Source organism: Orcinus orca, chromosome 6, assembly GCF_937001465.1.
Source record: "Orcinus orca chromosome 6, mOrcOrc1.1, whole genome shotgun sequence".
Classification (NCBI taxonomy): Eukaryota; Metazoa; Chordata; class Mammalia; order Artiodactyla; family Delphinidae; genus Orcinus; species Orcinus orca.
In genome coordinates this window covers 7,495,304-7,516,562 of record NC_064564.1, presented here as the reverse complement: position 1 = coordinate 7,516,562, position 21,259 = coordinate 7,495,304, and the positions used below count along the sequence as shown (strand labels likewise).

The 21,259-nt window shown below is 40.5% G+C and overlaps 1 protein-coding gene across 21 annotated transcripts in view; it reads left to right on the top strand.

The window, feature by feature from the left end:
* The first annotated feature begins 7,207 nt into the window (after window positions 1-7,207).
* The window catches only part of NEK1 (NIMA related kinase 1), a 204,003-nt gene continuing 189,951 nt past the window's right edge, over window positions 7,208-21,259 (top strand). For 6 of the 21 annotated variants that reach the window (XM_033403557.2, XM_049711346.1, XM_033403561.2 and 3 more), the window contains exon 1: window positions 7,214-7,644. The gene's annotated coding sequence lies outside the window, so the exon portion shown is untranslated. Of the gene's footprint in view, window positions 7,645-21,259 lie in introns of all 21 variants that reach the window. The other 15 variants (XR_007478039.1, XR_007478041.1, XR_007478040.1 and 12 more) reach the window with 7 other exon arrangements.

Below are 21,259 nucleotides of genomic sequence, written 5' to 3'. Positions count from 1 at the left end.
GGATCCTCTTTGCTGTCATTAGTCTGAATTCTTTTTCAGGTAGACTGCCTATTTCCTCTTCATTTGTTTGGTCTGGTGGGTTTTTACTTTGCTCCTTCATCTGCTGCATATTTCTCTGTCTTCTCATTTTGCTTAACTTTCTGTGTTTGGGGTCTCTTTTTTGCAGGCTGCATGTTCGTAGTTCCCTTTGTTTTTGGTGTCTGCCCCCAGTGGGTAAGGTTGGTTCAGTGGGTTGTTTAGGCTTCCTGGTAGAGGGGACTAGTGCCTGTGTTCTGGTGGATGAGGCTGGATCTTGTCTTTTTGGTGGGCAGGACCGCATCTGGTGGTGTGTTTTGTGGTGTCTGTGAACTTATTATGATTTTAGGCAGCTTCTCTGCTAATGGGTGGCGTTGTGTTCCTGTCTTGCTAGTTGTTTGGCGTGGGGTATCCAGCACTGGAGCTTGTTGGTCATTGAGTGGAGCTGCGTGTTAGCATTGAGACGCAGATCTCTGGGAGAGCTCTCCCTGATTGATAATACCTGGGGCCAAGAGGTCTCTGGTGGTATAGGAGTATCCATAGACCTCAACCATCATGCCGATATTTCCACTTGGATTCCACTCCAGGGGCACAACACGAATGAACCAGGTTCCCACAGAGTGCAGTAACTTGTGGTGGCATTCATGTTTCCTGCAAAGGTTCATCTCAGTAACAGCTCCACCATGTGAAGATTCCCTCAAGATAGTCAGTCTTGGTCACACAGGCTGGAACCTCCTTGATTACATTTTGAAGGCTTTGACAGCGCTGAGAATCTTCCAGTTTCATGATTCTCTCCTATAGATCCCCTATCTAAGCCTCCCTGGAATTTGATATACTCTGAGCTATTCATCCAAGCCCGTCCCCAGTTCAGTCTCATGGTGAGACTCCTGTGTCAGACTCTACCCAGCTCAGGGCTCAGTGTTTTGCTTTATTCTTCCTGGAAATAAATTGTGATCTTCCTCCTCCGACAGAGCTCCTCCTTCTCATGTGAGCTCTTGTGGTGACCCAGCCCAGAAAGCCTGAAATTTAAGACCTGACTAGATAATGTTTTATCTTTGCATATCAAGCTAAACCTACCAGATTAAGATCCAGAAATGCACCAGGCTGCTGCAGTTTCCATCCAAGCTCCCTGCAGCTACTGGTTAGTTTAAACTGTACATCTAGCATAAGAGTAGGCTTTCAGGAGTGTGGCTTAAAACTAAAAGATCTCCTCTTAGAATATAAAAAGATGGAGTGCACAGACACTGAGTTGTTTTCCTCTTGCGTTTGAATATTACATGTTTTCAAGAGGTCTGGATTTTAGAGCATGTGTTTGCTCCTATTTAAGGTTTTAGGTCTTTCTCTTCCCCAATCACAAAAGATGACTTGTGTGTCAGGATAGTTTGATCACATACATAAAGCTACACAAACACATGGCCTTTTTATAACTTCACAGAGGGAAAACACTCAGTGTAAGTGGACTGCCAACCACCTGCTCTAATTTGTTATCCTCCAGTTTGTCTCATTGCTGCCTGCTTTCTGGAAAGAACAAACCACAATACCCAGCCCTGAATATGTCTGTCCCCATCACCCAGCATGGCACTCAATTTACTGTGAATGAATGACAGGGTATATTTCTGAAAAACCTCAGTAGAAGAGCACTTTAGTAACAGTCCCTTTCTGCTTGCCATGTTATACACTGCTATGAATAAAGGTTTAAGGAATTTTCTTTTTTTTTTCTACCAGAAAAGAGGTCCACAAGTATAATTTTATAACCATATTTAGGATAGAAGTCTGTTTAATTATCATAATTTAAAAAATTAATTTAGGAATTCCCTGGCAGTCCAGAGGATAGGACTTGCTCGGTGTGTCCACTTGCTGTGGCCCCAGTTCAGTGCCTGGTCAGGGAACTAAGATCTCATAAGCTATGCAGTGAAGCCTGAAAAAAAAATTATTTTAGTGTTGGCATTTCTTTTTTTTTTCAAATGGAAATATGGTTGAAACCAAGCAGGGTCCTGTGGGGTCTTCCCTGGGGACAGACCCCTCTCTCCCCCCAATGTCCCCTGCCTGTTGTTTTTAGAAAAGCTTTAGCCTCTTAGGCCTTCTCCAGGTTCCAAAGAGCAAATTTAATCAGAAAATAGAGAAAATACATAAACAAAGGAAAATTATCAAGCAAGATGGAATAATAAGAGTGTAACCATAAAACAAATTCAAGGACATTTATTTCCTCCTCAAGGGCTGTAGATAATATCCTGAGCCATATCCTTGAGTTGTTCTGCAGATACTGAAGCCCCCAACAGGTGGAAGAAGTTAACTGCATGCTGACCACCAGCACATAGACCCCAGACTGCTTGGAGCCAGAAAACTGGTAATTGAGTTTCCTGGAATATCACCCTGTCAGCTCATCATCAACCAATCAGAGAATTGTACACTAGCTGATCATGCACTCTGTGACCCTCTCCTTCCCCAGCCTTTCAAAACCCTTCCGTGAAAGTCATCAGGGAATTCGGGCGTTTTGAGCATGAGCTGCCCATTCTCCTTGCTTGGTACCTTGTAATGAACACTGCACTTTCCCTCCTCACAACCTGCTGTCAGTAGATTGGCTTTACTGAGCAAGGGAGAGTGGACCCAAGTTTGGTTTGGTAACATTGTTTACAGAATTTCTTGATTACTAAAACAAACTTATTCTTTAAAAAAATATATATATATACATATATATGTATATATATATGTATATATATACATACACACACACACATATTTATTTATTTAGCTGCACTGCATCTTAGTTGTGGCACACAGGATCTTCATTGCCCTGTGCAGGATCTTTAGTTGTGACACGTGGGATCTTTTAGTTGCAGCGTGTGAACTCTTAGTTGCAGCATGTGAACTCTTAGTTGTGGCATGTGGGATCTAGTTCCCTGACCAGGGATCAAACTGGGGCCCCCTGCATTGGGAGGGTGGAGTCTTAGCCACTGGGCCACCAGGGAAGTCCCAAAACAAACTTATTCTTTTTAAAATGGACACATTGAGTAAGAAACTAATAGGTAAATGGAAGAGAGATCCATAAATAGACACTGGTATAAATAGGAAATGTAGTGTATGGTAAAGTTTACATTTCAAATCAGTCGAAAAGGAAATCACATTTAACAAATGATTTTGGCATAACTAGCTTTCCTCCAAAAGAAAATCAAGTTATTCTCCCTATGTTACTTATATATAAAAATAAATTTCAGGTGCATTTAATTCATTAGACAATTAAAATCCAAGAACATTGAGATTATTTAGATAATTCTGGGGTGAAGGAACATTTGCTTGGCAAGATGAGGAACCTAAGTGACAAAGAAAAAGACCGATAAATTTGACCACAAACAAATTGACAAATTTCTGTATGGTCAAAGATGCCATAAAACATATCAGCAACTCTAGCCAGGGCCACAGGGAGCAAAAGCACCACCCAGCAGACCCCTGCTTGACATCCTGGCCTCAGAAGTGTGAGAAATAATAAATCGTTGTTGTTTTAGGCCACTAAGTTTTAGGGTGGTTTGTTACACAGAAATATATAACCAAAGCACAGGAGTACCTATTCAAGTGAAAAAAGAAAAAAAAAAAAGCATGCTTCTTGACCCAGCAAACCCTCTTTTCAGAATCTATCTTTCAGAAATAATACCAGTGGAGACAATCTCTATGTCTGTTGAGTGGGATCTAATGAAATAGGTTTCAGTACATTTATCTCATGGAGTATTGATTAATTGATCTCTGCAGAAATGTTCATGATTTACTCTTAAAAAAATTCAGGTGGCAAAATAATGTATATACTATAATCTCATTTTAAAAGATTAAAACTAATATATATGAATATAAGCTCATGTATGTTTTTATGAGCTTAGAGAAAAATGTAGATATGTGAAACTGTTAACAGTGGTTTCCTGGGGGAGTGAGCACAGGGTGAGCTCTGGAAACAGACTGCATACGGAACTTATGTATGCATGTTTGTGTTATTGGGTTTTTGCAAGGAACAGACTTTTGTTTGAAAGAAAAATCCTATAAAATACTTAAATAAAAAGAATCAAAGGAACCTAAACACACTCTTGTTGTAAAAAGAAAAAAATATTACCAAAGTATATAAACTAGAAAGAGAAATAATCAGGTAATCCTTTTAACTCAGGTTATGAAACTGAGTCCCCCTAAAACCAAGTTCCCTTACCGAGTTTATGATTCATCTCTCCATCCAAAATTTTATTCCTTTTCTTGTCCCCTCTGACCTCAATCCTATGCTCACTGAACACTCATCAACCAGAATCAGATGACTAAAATTGTTGTTGTTGTTAACATTGTTAAAGTACTAAAATTGCTATTATAGATATCATTAACACATAAATGCAGGTTGTTTCTCCAGGGCAAGATGAGCTCACAGACCCCCCAGCCATGGAACACCTGGCCAGATAATCATAATCCAGAGACATCCTGACTCCTGATTTTTGATTAAGAAATGTGACAAGACAATGATTAACCCCAGCTTCTGTTTTTCCCCTTTAAAACAAACAAACAAACAAACACACACACACAACTCGTAGACCAAGGGGGAGTGGATCTGCGGATTGTCTCCCACCCCCTTGCTTGGATCTCTGCAATAAACCCTTACTTTGCTGCAAACTCCTGCTATTGCTGTGGGAGTTTGGCTTTCTACGCCTTGGGCACTGGCCCTTTGCTCTGTTACAGTTAAGAGTAAACTGCATTATTTACTCAACAGTATGTCAGGGGCATCTTTCTGTGTCAGTACAAATAGATCCCAATAACCCTTTTTAATGTTTTCAGAATACTCCATTGTTTGGATATATTGGAATGTATTCAGTCAATTCCTTATTGTTAGACATTTACATTGTTTTTAGTTTTTCTGATTATAAACAATGATGGTTACCTTGTGTATATATATATATATATATATATATATATATATATATATATATATATTTGCCCTCTTGTCTTAGAAGTGAACTTTCTGTCAAGGATATGCATATAGCTGGCATGCCTTCTGCAAAGACTAGAGCAGTTTATGTTCCCACCAACAGTTGATGACAGGAGCCTAAAGAAGGATCTGATTAATCATTCTTCATGAAAGCAGCAAAGAGTTTACTTAGATTAGCAATTGGCAATGTTTTCGTGTTGCTTTGCTATACAAAGGGATGTGGGTAGAACTGGCGTTCTTGTGCATTCAGACACCAAAATTCCTACTGACTGGGGGTGGGAGGGGTCACAGAAGGTTAGCCTAGCAGTCGGGAAATGAGGGAAACAAGTCTTTTGCTTGGAGATTGAAGAGAGGAGATATACCAAAGCAGACTGCCCCAGCTTGCCAGGTTGGATGACTTGCAGTGCCATCTTCTGGCAAAGAAGCCAAAAACGTTCAATTTCCATGCTAGCAATAAAGTACTTCTTATAAAGCAGGACTAAACCAGACTGGCAGGAGAACCCGAGAGGTTTTAGGCGCTGGTGTGTTTGGGAGGGCATGAGGGGGAAGGAAGAAGATTTCTTTGAAGCCAAGGTCTGAATCATTTACATCTGAGGCCTCTGGCAGAATCTGTGGTGTCTCTGCCGTGCTACACACAACACATACAAACAGGTACTACAACCTGGGGAGTAACTAGGGTGGCTAGACCACTGTCCTTCAGCTTCAAGTTTGGATTCTCCAGTATCTCGGCTTTACTCTAGGGAAGGCAATTTAGCTGAAGGACTACACTGCACCTGATCCCTTATTACACAAAGTCTGTCTCTATCTGCAGCCTGCAAGCCTGCAATGAAGAAGGGTACTCAGACCACTAACCCTTTCAATATACCAGCGAGTAATGCGTACACCCGTTAGATGTAAAGGTGTAGAACCATATTTTGTTTATTTGTTTTGTTTTTGTTTTAATTTTTTCACTTTAAACCAAGTTATACTAAAAAAAATTTTCAAGACTTAAAAATACTTTCTTGCTTTAATCATCCAGAATATACTAGGAATAGGCTTGCTTTTAAAAAACATTCTATTTATTTATTTATTTATTGAGGTGCAGTCAATGTACAATATTACTTAAGTTTCAGGTGTACAACACAGTGATTCAATATTTTTACAGGTTATACTTCATTTACAGTTATTACAAAATAATGGCTATATTTCCCTGTGCTGTATAATATATCCTTTATCATTTATTTTATACATAGTAGTTGTACCTCAATCCCATACCCCCATCGTGCTCCTCCCTCCTTCCCTCTCCCCACTGGTAACTACTAGTTTGCTTTCTATATCTGTGAGTCTGTTTCCTTTTTGCTCTTTTTTGTTTGGTTGTTTTGTTTTTTAAAGTATTTATTAGAGGGCTTCCCTGGTGGGCAGTGGTTGAGGATCCACTTGCCAATGCAGGGGACACAGGTTCGAGCCCTGGTCCGGGAAGATCCCACATGCTGCGGAGCAACTAAGCCCGTGCGCCACAACTACTGAGCCTATGCTGTAGAGCCCGCGAGCCACAACTACTAAGCCTGTGCTCTAGAGCCTGCAAGCCACAACTACTGAGCCCGTGTGTCACAACTGCTGAGCCCTTGTGTCACAACTGCGGAGGCCCACGCACCACAACGAGAGGGGTCAACACAATGAGAAGCCCCGCGCACTGCAATGAAGAGTACCTCCTGCTCGCCACAGTTTGAGAAAGCCTGCGTGCAGCAATGAAGACCCAACGCAGCCGAAAATAATAAATTTATAAAGGAAGAAAAAAAATATTTGTTGGATTATAGCTGACTTTTTGTTACATTCACTAGTTTATATTATTTTTTAGATTCCACATGTGATATCATACAGTATTTGACTTATTTCACTTGTCCTGATTTTTAAAGCAAATTTAGTTTAAAAATATGGCATCCCTAAGAAATGGCCCTAAAGTTTAAAAAAAAAAATCCCTTTTGCGGTATGTACGGGACGAATTTATCACAGGCTTTACTCCACACCAGCTTCAGCGGGTTCTGTCGGCCGCCGGGCCTCGCTCCTGTGAGTGAGGGACGCTCTGGTCTCCCTTTCCTCCTCTCTTCTCCTCCCGCACCTAGAGAGCCCGCGCCCGCCCCCGCCCCCGCCCCCGCCCCCGCCCCCGCCCCCGCCCCCGCCCCCGCGCCCGCCCCCGCCCCCGCGCCCGCCTGCCCTTCCCGGCCACCCCCGCTCCGCGCCGGCTTCGGCGCGCTGACGTCACACGCCCGCGCCAGGGCCGCCCCACCCTCTGCCCTGGCTCAGGGATTTGGGGCGCCGCTTGTGGAGTCCTGAGCCTGAACCCGGAGCGCATCTCCGCGTTGCCGGGTAGCCAGCGCCCGCGTGGGGAGGCTGGGGGACGAACCGGCAGGGAGCACCCAGCCCCAATGCGCCCGGCCCGCGAGGCCGCCGGTAGCCGCCTCTGAGAAGTTGGGGGGCGGCGCCCGGGGAACACCCCACGCCACCGCAGCCGTTGCAGGGGGCTTGGAAACCGGTTTGTTTCGTCCGGTGGCGCAGACCCGTGTCCCGGGGCGTTGGGCGGAGTGGCGCGGGCTGCGGCCCAATGCCCTTTCTGGACCGCGGGGGGGTTGCCTCGGGCTAGCTGAGCCCCGCGGGAAGGCAGCTACCCCCGGACGGTGCCCGCCCACGGCCTGGGTCCTGAGGTGAGCTGCGCTCCGGGCGGCATGACGTGCGCGATGGTGGGGTCGCTCGGGAAACGGGAGAGCTTGCCTCGATTTCCGATGTAGAGGCTGCGGGGTCCTCCCTGAAGTGCGCGGAAAATAGCACCAGTAGCCGCACCTCGTCAAGATGGGAGTTCTCCAAGGAACCGTGTGTGTTACTCAGTACCCTTTGGACATTATTTAAAAAGCGATAGTGATCATGGAATTAAAATAAGAATAGAAGCGTTGGTATGAGTAAGAAGTCATTTACGTTGCTTATATCTTGTCTGCGATCTTTACGTATACCTTTTAACTAGAAAATGAGTAGCAGTTAACTGGCTGGCCCATAATCTTATATTTCAGTTTCCGTAGTTTGATTCAACAATTTCTTCATGGAAGGCATTGAAAGTTCTAGGACTTGTAGAGTTCATCACAACTCTTTTTTTTTAGGCAGGCCTGATTTTTGTTCTCTAGTGTAAGAGCCGCCCCCCAAGAAGCAGAAATTTTTGTATTGCCAGGGTAAGTTACATCAGAAATAATTATGAAGGATTAAAAGTAATATCCAGTATATGCTAATAATGGCCTTTTCTTATGATGCAGCAGTATTGAAGAGATGATGGAGGGAAGCCAGATATGGAGAGAAGTAGTTCTTTGTTTCTGCTTTAGATTTGTCTGAAATTAGAGCATCTGCAGATCTGTTTTAACGTTGCCCGCTTGTTTTTGGTGAGAGGTAAGGAGCCTGTTTTGTGGGAAAACAGGTTTTTGCACGTTAAGAGTCACCACTGGGAGTTTAGTAAAGGTTATGGAACTTGGCCACAGGAGTTCTTTTGAGGTCATTTTAATAATGCATTGACGTTGTACTCCAAGTATATTTTCCTCTGTCTAATCCCCTGGACTTGAATATATCCATTTCATGCATGTAAACTCTTTATTTACATGTTGGTACTTTCACTAGGGAAGCTGTTAATTGTTGTCTGAAGAGTCTTATAGAGAGGAATAGACTTGCAGAGAAGAACAACAAATATTTTGAAAAAACTCTGTATTAGGAATCCCGCTTTTGCTTTCTCCTTTTTTGAATTATGCGAAGTAAGACAGGGCCTTTCCTCATTGAGGAGTTAAACCGAGCCTCTCCCATAACCCAAAATGGTATTCATTATTTGGGGAGAACTATATGTGTAGATCCTGGTTGCAGACAGTACCCTGAGGGCTTCCTGAAATCTGTTGACACTTCTTTACCAGTGTTTCCCTTCAGGACAACTTGCTTGTGCATCAAATAGCTGAAGCAGCTGCAGAGGCTTAATGTTCCAGATTGGTGGGAATACAGCTTTTCATTCATATACTCTGACATTTTTCTCATTCGGTGCACAAAATTTTATTATGTCAAACATCTATTTGTGGCTTAAAGGTGTTCTTAGTAAAAAGTGAGGAAAGATGTCTAACTTGACTAGAGGCTATTTTTTCTGGAGCATAGTTGACATACTTGAAAAGAGTGATGCCGTATAGAAAAATTTGATGGACATTTACGTATTTTATTGTCTGAAATTTGTGTTGGTGTAAAGCAAAGAAAATGGATTTAATTTTTTTCCATATGGCCAGCTAGTTGTCTAAAAACTATTTATTTCAAAATCCATCTTTTCCTTACTGATTTAAAATGTCATGATGGTCTACCATCTACCAAATTAAAAAAATTTTTTTTGTATATTTCTGGACTTTCTATGATTTACCTGTCTAGTTCATAATTATTACTGCTTTATAATGTGTCTTGATATCAAGTAGAACAACTCTTCCTTCATTGCTTTTTTTTTTTTTAGTATCTCTAGCTATTCTTTCTTCTTTTTTTCACATTAACTTTAAAAATCAGCTCGTCTGATCACCCTCACACCCAGAGTTTGTGTTTTTACTAGGGAAGCATTAAATTTAGAGATTAAGAATTAAAATCTTGCGAATATTGAAACTTCCTTTCCTTTTCTTCCTTCCTTCCTTCTGGGCATGTCTTTTTGTTTTTTCTTTATTTTTTCTCTCTGTTCTTTTGTTGAATATATTCTGCTGGTTTATTTTCCAGATTACTAATCCTGCTGTTTGCTGCCTGCTGTAAAACCCATGCAATGAGTTCTTAATTCCAGATATTTTATATTTTAGTTCTAGAAGTTCATTTAGTTTTTAAAAATAAACTTCAGTTCTTTGTTGAAGTTCTCCATCTTTTAAAAAATCACTTTCGTCCATCGTTTCCTCTTATTTTCTTGAACTTATTAATCAAGGTTATTTGAAGTCCCCTGCTGATAGCTCCGTATTTGAGTCGTTCGTGAGTCTGTTTCTGTCGTTAGGACTAGTCTGATTTAGTCTTGCCCTGTATCTGCACAATTTAGGAGTGGGCTGACTGACAGGAGAGGAATTTACGTGCACATTTTTGGCCTCCTGTTCCTTCTCCTCCTCCCCAGGATTTTGGCAGCCCTAAACTCTGACCTCTCTGTCCTCAGCCCATAAGACTGCTGCTTTCTACTCAAGCTCCATTCTGCTGTGCCACAGTTTGGAAAATGTCTTCAGGGAAAAGGCTGGGGCAATGTGGGACTCACTGGGATATTCCCACCTCTCAGTGAATTTCTTTCTGTTCTTTTATATATTTTACTCAGGGTTCGTGATTGTTTTTGGAGGCAGGGTGGTCTGGTACAAGCGCACCATCATGGTCCGGAACAGTCTCACTGTTCATTATGTCAGCTTTCATTCAGTCTCCCAGACGGTGTTTCCATTCTCAGCTGTGATGGGTGTTCCTAATGTGGAGACATCTCTCGCCTGCTGCCAAGATGGGAGGGGTGGTCGCCTGACTGGGAGAGGGGATGGAGGAGTTGTGTGTCTGACAGCTTCTTACAAAGTCTCCGCCAGTTATTGAGCTAGTCTGTAGTGGAAGTGACTTCCTCCCCACTCTCTAGTTTCCTGAGTCAGTTGCTGCTTGCTCTTGTGTTTGTCAGCTTCCAGAATTTTATTGCCATTGCTGTCTCTCCTCTTCTGCCTTTCTGATCCTTTCAAGCTGTGTTAGCTGGGTTTAGGGAAGAAGCAGAGGTAAATATGTACATTCAGTCTGGTATCTTAAATTGTAAGTTGCAGTTTATTTTTTGACTTTTTAAAGATTTAGGCTAAAGATTTGGGGCATCTTTTGATTTTTCTGAACGAAAGGCTTTGGCCATCTCTCTGCCATTCCTACTCTCTGTGGCTAATAGTGCAATTTTAAATTGTTGAAGTTTTCTACTTTCTGACCTACTTTAAAATTTTTTTCTCCTTGAGTCACAGACGTAGAATTCGTAGGGCCCTTAAGATAGTATTATATTTAAATCTTTAGTGTTTTTAGATGAAGAAACTAAGACCCAGGGAAGTCGGGTGGTTTGCTTTTGGTCACGTAACATTTCTCTTCTGAATCCATTGCTTTGTTTGTTATATCACAAGACTCTTGGAAATCTTAAATATCAAAAAAATCTCTAATTTTATACTTTGAATATATTCAGTATCACATATGTATTACAGGGATTAAATTGATGTAATTGTTAGAGACCTTAAGATACTGTCAAGTTGGTATGCGATTTCCCTCTTACTTTGGAAGCTGAAGCATAGAAAGGACAAATATTTATTTATAATTTGGGTTAATTACAGTAATGAAATTAGAACAGGATCCGTGTGCTTCTTCAGTTACATGTTATGACTATTTTGGATGAGTACATTTTGTTGTTACCTTTTATTTCCTTTGGTTTAAAAATCTTCTAGAGTTGTTATTCAGCTGAGAAGTCTCCTGACTAGGAAGTAAGTACCCCAGTTACATATGCTTTAAGACGCTGAAATTACCTATCTTGCCGTGTTTTCCCCTTCACTTCGTCTGGCGTCCGATACTAGTCAAGTGTAGACTCTGCAGAATAGGAGGGGTTGTTGGTTGCTCTGAAACTCACCTACCATGCCTTTCATTGTCCAGAAAGCTGTCTGCACTGGACGTTATTTGGTGGCAGTGAGAGCCGTCTTTTTTTTTCATTTCCGGGGCAGTAGATCTCCTCCACCTTCCTGAGGTGCCGGAACACACTGTAGTCCTGTGGTGGGCAGCGGACTGCAGTGCTAGGACCTTCGGAGCCTCCATCTTGTTAGTGTGGTCCCTTGAAAGGAATTGGCAACTCCATTTTGGGGGAGGGCCAAATGGACTAATTGTGGTTTTTTTCTTGGCAAAAGTCACAGAGTAATGATGGTTGTGAAGTATTCTCATTGTACACTTACTATTTAATGTAATTTTTTTTTTTTTTTTTTTTTGTGGTACGCGGGCCTCTCACTGCTGCGGCCTCTCCCATTGTGGAGCACAGGCTCCGGACGCGCAGGCTCAGCGGCCATGGCTCACGGGCCGAGCCGCTCCGCGGCATGTGGGATCCCCCCAGACCGGGGCACGAACCTGTGTCCCCTGCATCAGCAGGCGGACTCTCAACCACTGCGCCACCAGGGAAGCCCTATTTAATGTAATTTGATTTATGAAAGTTTTCTAAGATGAGTTTATATTTTTTCTAAACAGCATAGTAATGTGATACCATGTCCTGGAGAAATCATTAAATTCTGGCTGGTGCTCAGAGAGCTATTATATTATGCGGGTTGACCAAACTTGGGCTTGAAAATATGTTTGGAGTGACTTTTCTTCTTTAACTCACTAGCGATGCTGTAGTGCTGTCATAATAGTTAATTTCTTGTTTCTCTTACAGCTGCTAAAAAACATGTCATTTCTTACAGAAAGTTTGAAGTAGAAAAGTTTCCTGAGGTAGAAGAAGGCTCTTTCCCACAAATTTCTATTAAGCATGATTATTCCATTGATTTACCACAGGCAAAGTTGTGGCCTTTGAGTCTTAGAAGCCCAGGATACGAATTTTGTCATTTAAGGAGACTGGATCAATATATTAGAGGCAAAATAAAATTAAATTTAGTATTAATAGGTGAAATGAGAACATGAATTTGTTCACTTAAAATGAGAGATATGGTAAACTGTCATAGAAATGGTAATATAGTCTTCATGACAAGCTCATTTTCTCCTAGAAGGGAATCATACATAGAAAGCCTGCTTGCTATGGAGGAATGGAAATAGAAAAGAGCAAGTTATGTGAATCACTATTTTTCAAATTATTTATTTATACTTTATTTTTTATCGAAGTATAGTTGACTTACAATATTATATTAGTTTCAGGTGTGCAATATAAAGATTCAGTTTTTTTATACATTACAAAGTGGTCACCATAAGTCTAGTTACAATCTGTCACCATATAAAGTTATTACAGTGCTATTGACTGTATTCCCTATGTTGTACATTACATCTTCATGACTTATTTGTTTTGTAACTGGAAGTTTGTACCTCTTAGTCTCCCTAACCTATTTCACTCATCCCCCACCCCCACCCCTCTAGCAACCACCAGTTTCTTCCCTGTATCTATGAATCTGTTTCTCTTTTGTTACATTTCTTCATTTGTTTTCTTTTATATATTTCATGTATAGGTGAAATCATACAGTATTTGTCCTTCTCTATCTGACTTTCTTCACTTAATGTAATGTCCATGTTATTGCAAATAGCAGATTTCATTCTGTCTCTTTTTTTTTTTTTTTGGCTATGCCACGCGGCTTGCAAAATCTTCCCCAACCAGATATTGAACCTGGGCCCCGGCAGTGAAAGCGCTAAGCCCTAACCACTGGACCACCAAGGAATCACCTCATTCTTTTTTATGACTGAGTAATGGTCCATTGTATATATATATACCAAGTTTTCTTTATCCATTCATCTGTTGATGGACAATTCGGGTGCTTCCATGTCTTGGCTGTTTTAAATAATGCTGTATTGGGGTGCACATATCTTTTTGAATTAGTGTTTTTGGTTTCTTCAGACAATGCCCGGAAGTGGCATTGCTGAATTATGTGGTAGTTCTGTTTTTAATTATTTGAGGAACCTTCATACCATTTTCCAGAGTATCTGCAGCAACTTACATTTGCACTGAGAGTGCACGAAGATTCCCTTTTCACTACATCCTCTCCAACACCTTTTTTTGGTTGTCTTTTTGATAATAGCCATTCTGACAGGAGTGACGTGATATCTCACTGTGGTTTTGATTTGCATTTCCCTGATGATTAGTGAAGTTGGGTATCTTTTCACGTGCGTGTTGGCCATCTGTAGGTCTTCTTTGGAAAAATGTCTATTAAGAGTCAACCCACTTTTTAATGTTTTGTTTTTTTTTTTGATGTTGAGTTGTATGAGTTCTCTGTATATTTTGGATATTAACTCCTTATAAAGTATAATGTTTGCAAATATCTTCTCCCATTCAGTAGACTGCCTTATTGTTTTGTGGATAGTTTCCTTTGCTGTGCAAGTTTTTTAGTTTGATGTAGTTCCAAATGTTTATTTTTGCTTCCATTTTCCTTGCCTGAGGAGAGGTATCTAAAAAAATAGTGCTAAGATTTCAAAGAGTATATTGCATATGTTTTCTTCTAGGAGTTTTATGGTTTGAGGTCTTACATTTAAGTCTTTAATTCATTTTGAGTTTATTTTTGTATATGGTATGAGAAAATAGTCCAGTTTGATTCTTTTGCATGTGGCTGTCGAGTTTTCCCAACAACCTTTATTGAAGAGGCTGACTTTTCCCTGTTGTATATTCTTGCCTCCTTTGTCTTAGATTAATTTGCCCATATTAGTGTGGATGTATTTCTGGGCTCTCTATTCTCTTCTGTTGATCTGTGTGTCCGTTTTTGTGCCAGTACCGTAGTGTTTTGATTACTGTGGCTTTGTAGTATAGTTTGAAATCAGGGAGTGTGATACCTCCAACTTTGTTCTTCTTTTTCAAGATTGTTTTGGCTATTTTGGGCCTTTTATATTTCCATACAAATTTTAGAGTTATTTGTTCTAGTTCTTTGAAAAATGCCATTGGTATTTTGATAGGGATTGTATTGAATCTGTAGATTCCCTTGGGGAGGATGGTCATTTTTACAATATTGAGTCTTCCAATCCATGTGCACAGTATATCTTTCCATTTGTTTGTGTCATCTTCAGTTTCTTTCATCATTGTCATAGTTTTCTAAATACAGGTCTTTTATTGATACCTCCTTAGTCATATTTATTCCTAGGTATCTTATTCTTTTTGCCACAGTTGTAAATGAGATTTTTTTCTTAATTTCTCTGATAGTTCATTGTTAGTGTATAGAAATGCAACAGATTTCCGTATATTAATTTTGTATCCTGCACCTTTACTCAATTCATTTATTAGTTTTAATAGCTTTTTGGTGGTATCTGTAGGATTTTCTATATATCAGGTATTTCTAGTATCATGTCATATGCAAACAGTGATAGTTTTACTTCTTCCTTTCCAACTTGGATTCCTTTTATTTCTTCTTCCCGTATGATTGCTTTGGCTAGCAAAGCTACCAGTTGCTTTGATTTGACTTCCAATACTATGTCGAATAAAAATGGCAATATTTGGCATCCTTGTCTTGTTCCTGATCATAAAGAAAATCCTTTCAGCTTTTCACCGTTGAGTATGCTGTTGGCTGTAGGTTCATATATGACTTTTATTATGTTGAGGTATGTTCCCTCTGTACCCATTTTGCTGAGAGTTTTTATAGATGGATGTTGAATCCTGTCAAAAGCTTTTTCTTCATTTTCTGTGATGATCCTATGGTTTTTATTCTTCAGGTTTTTTTCATATGGTGTATCACATTGGTTGATTGGCAGATATCTCAGCAGCCTTGCATCCCTGAGTTAAATCCCACCTGGTCATGGTATATGATTCTTTTAATGTATTGTTGAATTTGGTTTGCTTATATTTTGTTGAGGATTTTTGCATCTGTGTTCATCAGTGATATTGACTCTTAAAGTGATATTTTCCTTTTTTTGTGGTATCTTTGTCTGGTTTTGGTATCAGGTGATGTTGGCTTTGTAGAATGAGTTCATAAGTGTTCCTTCCTCTTCAGTTTTCTTTGACTAGCTTGAGAAGGATAGGTGTTAACTCTTCCTTAAGTGTTTTGTAGAATTCACCTTTGAAGCTGCCTGGTTGTGGACTTCTGTTTGTTGGGAGTTTTTTGATTAGTGATTCAATTTAATTATTGGTGAGCTGTCTTTTCGTACTTTTTTTCCTTCCTGTTTCAGTCTTGGGAGGTTGTATGTTTCTAGAAATTTATCCATTTCTTTTAGGTTGTCTATTTTATTGGTATAAAATTATGTATAGTAATCACTTATGATCTTTTGTATTTCTGTGGTATCATTGTAACTTCTCTTTCATTTCAGATTTTATATATTCTTCTCTCTATTCATAAGTCTGGCTAGAGGTTTAGCAATTTTCTTTATTTTTTCAAAGATCCAACTCTTAGTTTCATTTATCTTTTCTATTTTTTTTAGTCTCTATTTCATTTATTTCTGCTGTGAACTCTGTTTTTTCCTTTTACTAACTTTGGGTTTTGTTCTTTTCGTAGTTCCTTTTGGTGTAAGGTTAGATGGTTTATTTGAGATTTCTTGTTTCCTGAGATAGTCTTGTATTGCTATAAACTTCCCTCTTAGAACTGCTTTTGCTGTGTCTCATGGATTTTTGGATCATTGTGTTTTTGTTTTCATTTGTCTCCAGGTATTTTTTGATTTCATGTTCAATTTCTTTAGTGATGTATTTGTTGTTTAGTAACATATCTGCATTTTTTATTTTTTGCAGTTTTTTTCTTGTAATTGATTTCTGATCTCTGTTGTGATCAGAAAAGATGCTTGATATGATTTCACTCTTCTTAAATTTATTGAGACTTGTTTTGTGGCCTAGCATATGATGTATCTTGGAGAATGTTCCATGTGTGCTTGAAGAATGTGTGTTCTGCTTTTGGATAGAATGTTCCATATATATCTCTTAAGTCCATGTGATCTAATGTGTCATTTAAGGCCATTGTTTCCTTATTGATTTTCTGTCTGGGTAATCTGTCCATTGATGTAAGTGGGGTGTTAAATTTGCCTACTGTTATTGTGTTTCTGTCAGTTTCTTCCTTTATGTTTGTTAATATTTGCTTTAGGTATTTAGGTGCTCCTGTGTTGGGTGCATATATATTGACAATTGTTATATCTTCTTGTTAGATTGATCCCTTTATCGTTGTCTATTGTTATTCTTTGTCTCTTGTTACAGTCTTTGTTTTAGAGTCTGTTGTCTGCTATAAGTATTGCTACCCCAGCTTTCTTTCCGTTTCCCTTTGCATAGAATACCTTTTTTCACCCTTTCACTTTCAGTCTGTGTGTGTCTTAGCTCTGAAGTGAGTCTCTTGTAAGGCAGCATACATGCTGTGTCTTTTGATTGGAGCATTTAGTCCGTTTACATTTACAGTAGTTATTGATAGGTGTGTACTTACTGCTCTTTTGTTAATTGTTTTCTCGTTCTTTTTTAAGTTTTTTTTTTTTCATTTGCTCTCTTCCCTTGTGATTTGATGGCTATCTCTTTTTTTTTTTTTGGCTGCGCAATGTGCCTTGTGCAATCTTACTTCCCTGACCAGGGATCGAACCTGGGCCCATGGCAGTGAAGGTGCCGAGTCCTGACCACTGGACTGCCAGGGAATTCCCTTGATGGCTATCTTTAGTGTTATGTTTGGATGCCTTTCTCTTTTTTGTATATCTATCTATCATATGTTTGGTTTGTGGTTACCATGAAGTTCATATATAACAACCCCCTTCCCTCCCTAACCCTCTCTCCCCACTGTCTCTCTCTCCCTCTCCCTCTCCATCTCCCTCCCTCCTTCCCTCTTGTGTGTGTCTCTCTCTCTCTCTCTCTCTCTCACTCTCTCTCTCTCTATATATATATACACACACACACATATATGTGTGTGTATGTACTATGATTATTTTAAGTTGATGAGCTCTTAAATCCTAATGCAGTCTAACAATTTTGTGTTTTTTCTCCCTACCCCGCAAATTGAATGTTTTTGTCTTCATTTTTTTTTGCATCTTTTTTTTATGTATCCCTTAACTACTTATTGTGGATATAGATGATTTTACAACTTTTCTTTTTTAACCTTCCTGCTAGCTTTATAAGTGGTTTATCTACTACATTTACAGTATGTTTGCCTTTACCAATAAGATTTTTCCTTTTGTAATTTTCATATTTCTAGTTATGGTCTTTTCTTTTCCACTTAGAGAAGTCTTTGTACATTTCTTGTAAAGCCAGTTTAGTGGTGCTGAACTCTTTTCACTTTCACTTTTCCGTAAAACTTTTTATCTCTCCTTCAGATCTGAATGATAGCCTTGCCAGGTAGAGTATTTTGGGTTATAGGCTTTTCCCTTTAATCATTTTGAATGTATTATGCTACTCCCTTCTGGCCTGCACAGATCAGCTGATGATCTTTTGGAAGTTCTGTTGTACATAACTAGTTGCCTTTCTTTTTTTTTTTTTTTTTAAGATTTTTTTAATATGGACCATTTTTTAAAGTCTTTATTGAATTTGTTACAACATTGCTTCTGTTGTATGTTTTGGTTTATTTGGCTGCAAGGCATGTGGGATCTTAACTCCCTGACCAGAGATCGAACCTGCACCCTCTGCATTGGAAGGCGAAGTCTTAACCACTGGACAACCAGGGAAGTCCCATAACTAGTTGCTTTTCTTTTGCTGCTTTTTTTAAAAAAAATTATTTATTTTTGGCTGTGTTGGGTCTTCGTTGCTGTGCACGGGTTTTTTCTAGTTGCGGCGAGTGGGGGCCACTCTTCTTTGCAGTGCATGGACCTCTATTTGCGATGGTTTCTCCTGTCATGGAGCATGGGTTCCGGGTGCACGAGCTTCAGTAGTTGTGGCTCACGGGCTCTAGAGCGCAGGCTCAGTAGTTGTGGCACACGGGCCCAGTCACTCTGCAACATGTGGGATCCTCCTGGACCAGGGCTCGAACCCATGTCCCCTGCATTGGTGGGCAGACTGTTAACCACTGCTCCACCAGGGAAGCTTTCTTTTGCTGTTTTTAAGGTTCTGTCTTAATCTTTAATTTTTGCCATTTTCATTTTCATGTTTCTTGCTGTGGACCTCTTTGGTTTTATCTTGTTGGGGACTCTCTGTACTTCTTGGACCTGGATATGTTTTCTTTCCCAGGTTAGGGAAATGTTCAGCTGTTATTTTTTCAAATAAGTTCTCTTCCCCTTTCTCTGTCTCTTCTCCTCCTGGGACCCCTTATAATGCTAATGTTACACATTGGATGTTGTCTTAGCGGTTTCTTAAACTATCTTCATTTTTAAAAATTATTTTTTCTTTTTTCTCTTCAGCTGGGTGATTTCAACTACTCTGTCTTCCAGTTTGTTGCTCTGTTCCTCTGTATCATCTAATCTACTGTTTATTCCTTTTAGTGTATTTTTTATTTCAGTGATTGTATTCTTCATATTTGTTGGGTTTTTTCCTTATGTTTTTTAACTCCTTGTCACACTTCTAAGAGTGTTCATACATTTTTCTCCTGGATTTATTGAGCATCTGTATGATCATGACCTTGAACTCTTTATTGGGTAGATTGCTTATCTCCATTTTGCTTAGTCCTTCTGGGGTTTTGTCTTTTTCTTCCTATGGTATGTATTCCTCTGTCTCCTCATTTTACTGAATTAATTATCTATCTTTATTTCTATGAATTAGGTAGGTCGGTTGTGTTTCCCAATCTCGGACAAGTGGCTTTGTGTAGGAGTTGTCCTGTGGGGCCCAGTGGCACACTCTTCTTTGGTCACAAGAGCTATGTGCTCTAGGAGTGTCCCTTATGTGGACCCTTCTTTTTTGGTGGGGCTGCCCTGTGGCCCGGTTGATTGTCAGGTCCTGCCTCCTGTGGTGGCTGCCACTGGTGGGTGGGGCTGGGTACTAGCGTAGCTGACTACAGGTCCCCAGGGGGTGGCCTCCAGGGCTGTTGCCATCTGGTTAGTGGTTGGGTAAGCTCCTGTTGCTAATAGGCTAGAGGGAGGACTCCAAGCTGGCTTTTGTACCATCAGTGTCTTTGTGGAAGAACAGACTTCCAAAAATGGCTGCTGCGAGCGCCTGTGTCCCCAGGGGAGTCCCAGTGGCCCTCCTGCCTCTCCAGGGTGCTCTGCAAGATTAGCAGGTGGGTTTGATATAAGCTTCTTTCAAATTATTGCTTCTCAGAGCTGTATCTCAGAATGGCTGAGATTTTGTGTGCGCCCTCTAAGAGTAGAGTCTTTTTTTTCTACAGCATTCTGCCTCTCTTGTATGCAAGCTCTGCTGGCCTTCAAAGCCAGGTATTCTGGGGGCTCATCAACCTGGTGCAGGAGCCCTGGGCTGGGGAGCCTCATATGGGGCTTGAACCCCTTGCTTCTCGGGGAGAACTTCTGCATTTGTGATTATTCTCCTATTTGTGGGTCACCTGCCCATGGCTGTGCGTCTTGTCTATACCGGGTCTCCACCACTCCTACCCCTCCCATTGTGGTTCCTTCTTTGTATCTTCAGTTGCAGAAAATCTTTTCTGCTGTTCTTCCGGTTGTTCTTATAGGTAGCTGCTCTTTAAATAGTTGTACTTTTGGTGTGTTTGTGGGAGGAGGTGAGCTCAGGGTCTTCTTACTCTGCCATCTTGGCCACATCCCCCTAAATTAAATATTTATTATTTTTAGATTAACAAAGTGAATTCATGTATCTTCACAGTGTGTGTGATCTTGCCAATAAGCAGTGCTAGAGGTTGTTTTTGGGACACTTTTTCTCTCCTTTCCTCTCCCTCCATCTGTCCTCCTCCCCTTCCCTTCACTTTTTTAAGCTTTCACTACCTAACCTATTGTACTCTCGCTTCTGTCTCCATCACTCTCCTGAAGTTACTCTTGCTGAAGTTAACAACCTTAATCAAGTATCTTACGGTATTTGGTACAGTAAGTTTCTAAGTGTGATACCGATGGGAGAAATATAAGGAAGACGTTAATAAATTTGTTCACATCAAAATAAACTTTTGTATTTCAATAAAATTGAAGACAAATGGCATATAAGCAAAAAAAATTCATACCTGAGAAGGGCTAACATCGTCATTAAAGAAGCTTCTACAAACTAATGAAAAGAAGATGAACTTGAAGATGGTGGAGTAGAGGGATGTGGAACTCACCTCCTCCCATAAGTACATCAGAAATACATCTATGGGACTTCCCTGGTGGTGCAGAGGTTAAGAATCTGCCTGCCAATGCAGGGGCCACGGGTTTGAGCCCTGGTTCGGGAAGATCCCACATGCTGCGGAGCAACTAAGCCCACGCACCACAACTACTGAGCCTGTGTTCTAGAGCCCGTGAGCCACAACTACTGAGTCCGCTCGCCTAGAGCCCGTGCTCTGCAACAAGAGAAGCCACCACAATGAGAGCCCATGCACCACAATGAAAAGTAGCCCCCGCTCGCCGCAACTAGAGAAAGCCTGCACGCAGCAACAAAGACCCAACACAGCCAAAAATAAATAATACATTTTAAAAAATACATCTATATGTGAAACTATTCTCATGGAATACCTACTGAAAGCTGGCAGAAAATCTCATACAACCAAAGCTGCAGTAAAGATCCCCAAGTAATTAAATAGGACAGAGGGAAAAGGGAGACGAGGAATTGGGATGGGACCTGCCCCCTGGAAGGGAGCTGTGAAAGAGGAAATGTTCCCTCGCTCTGGGAACCTCCTTTAC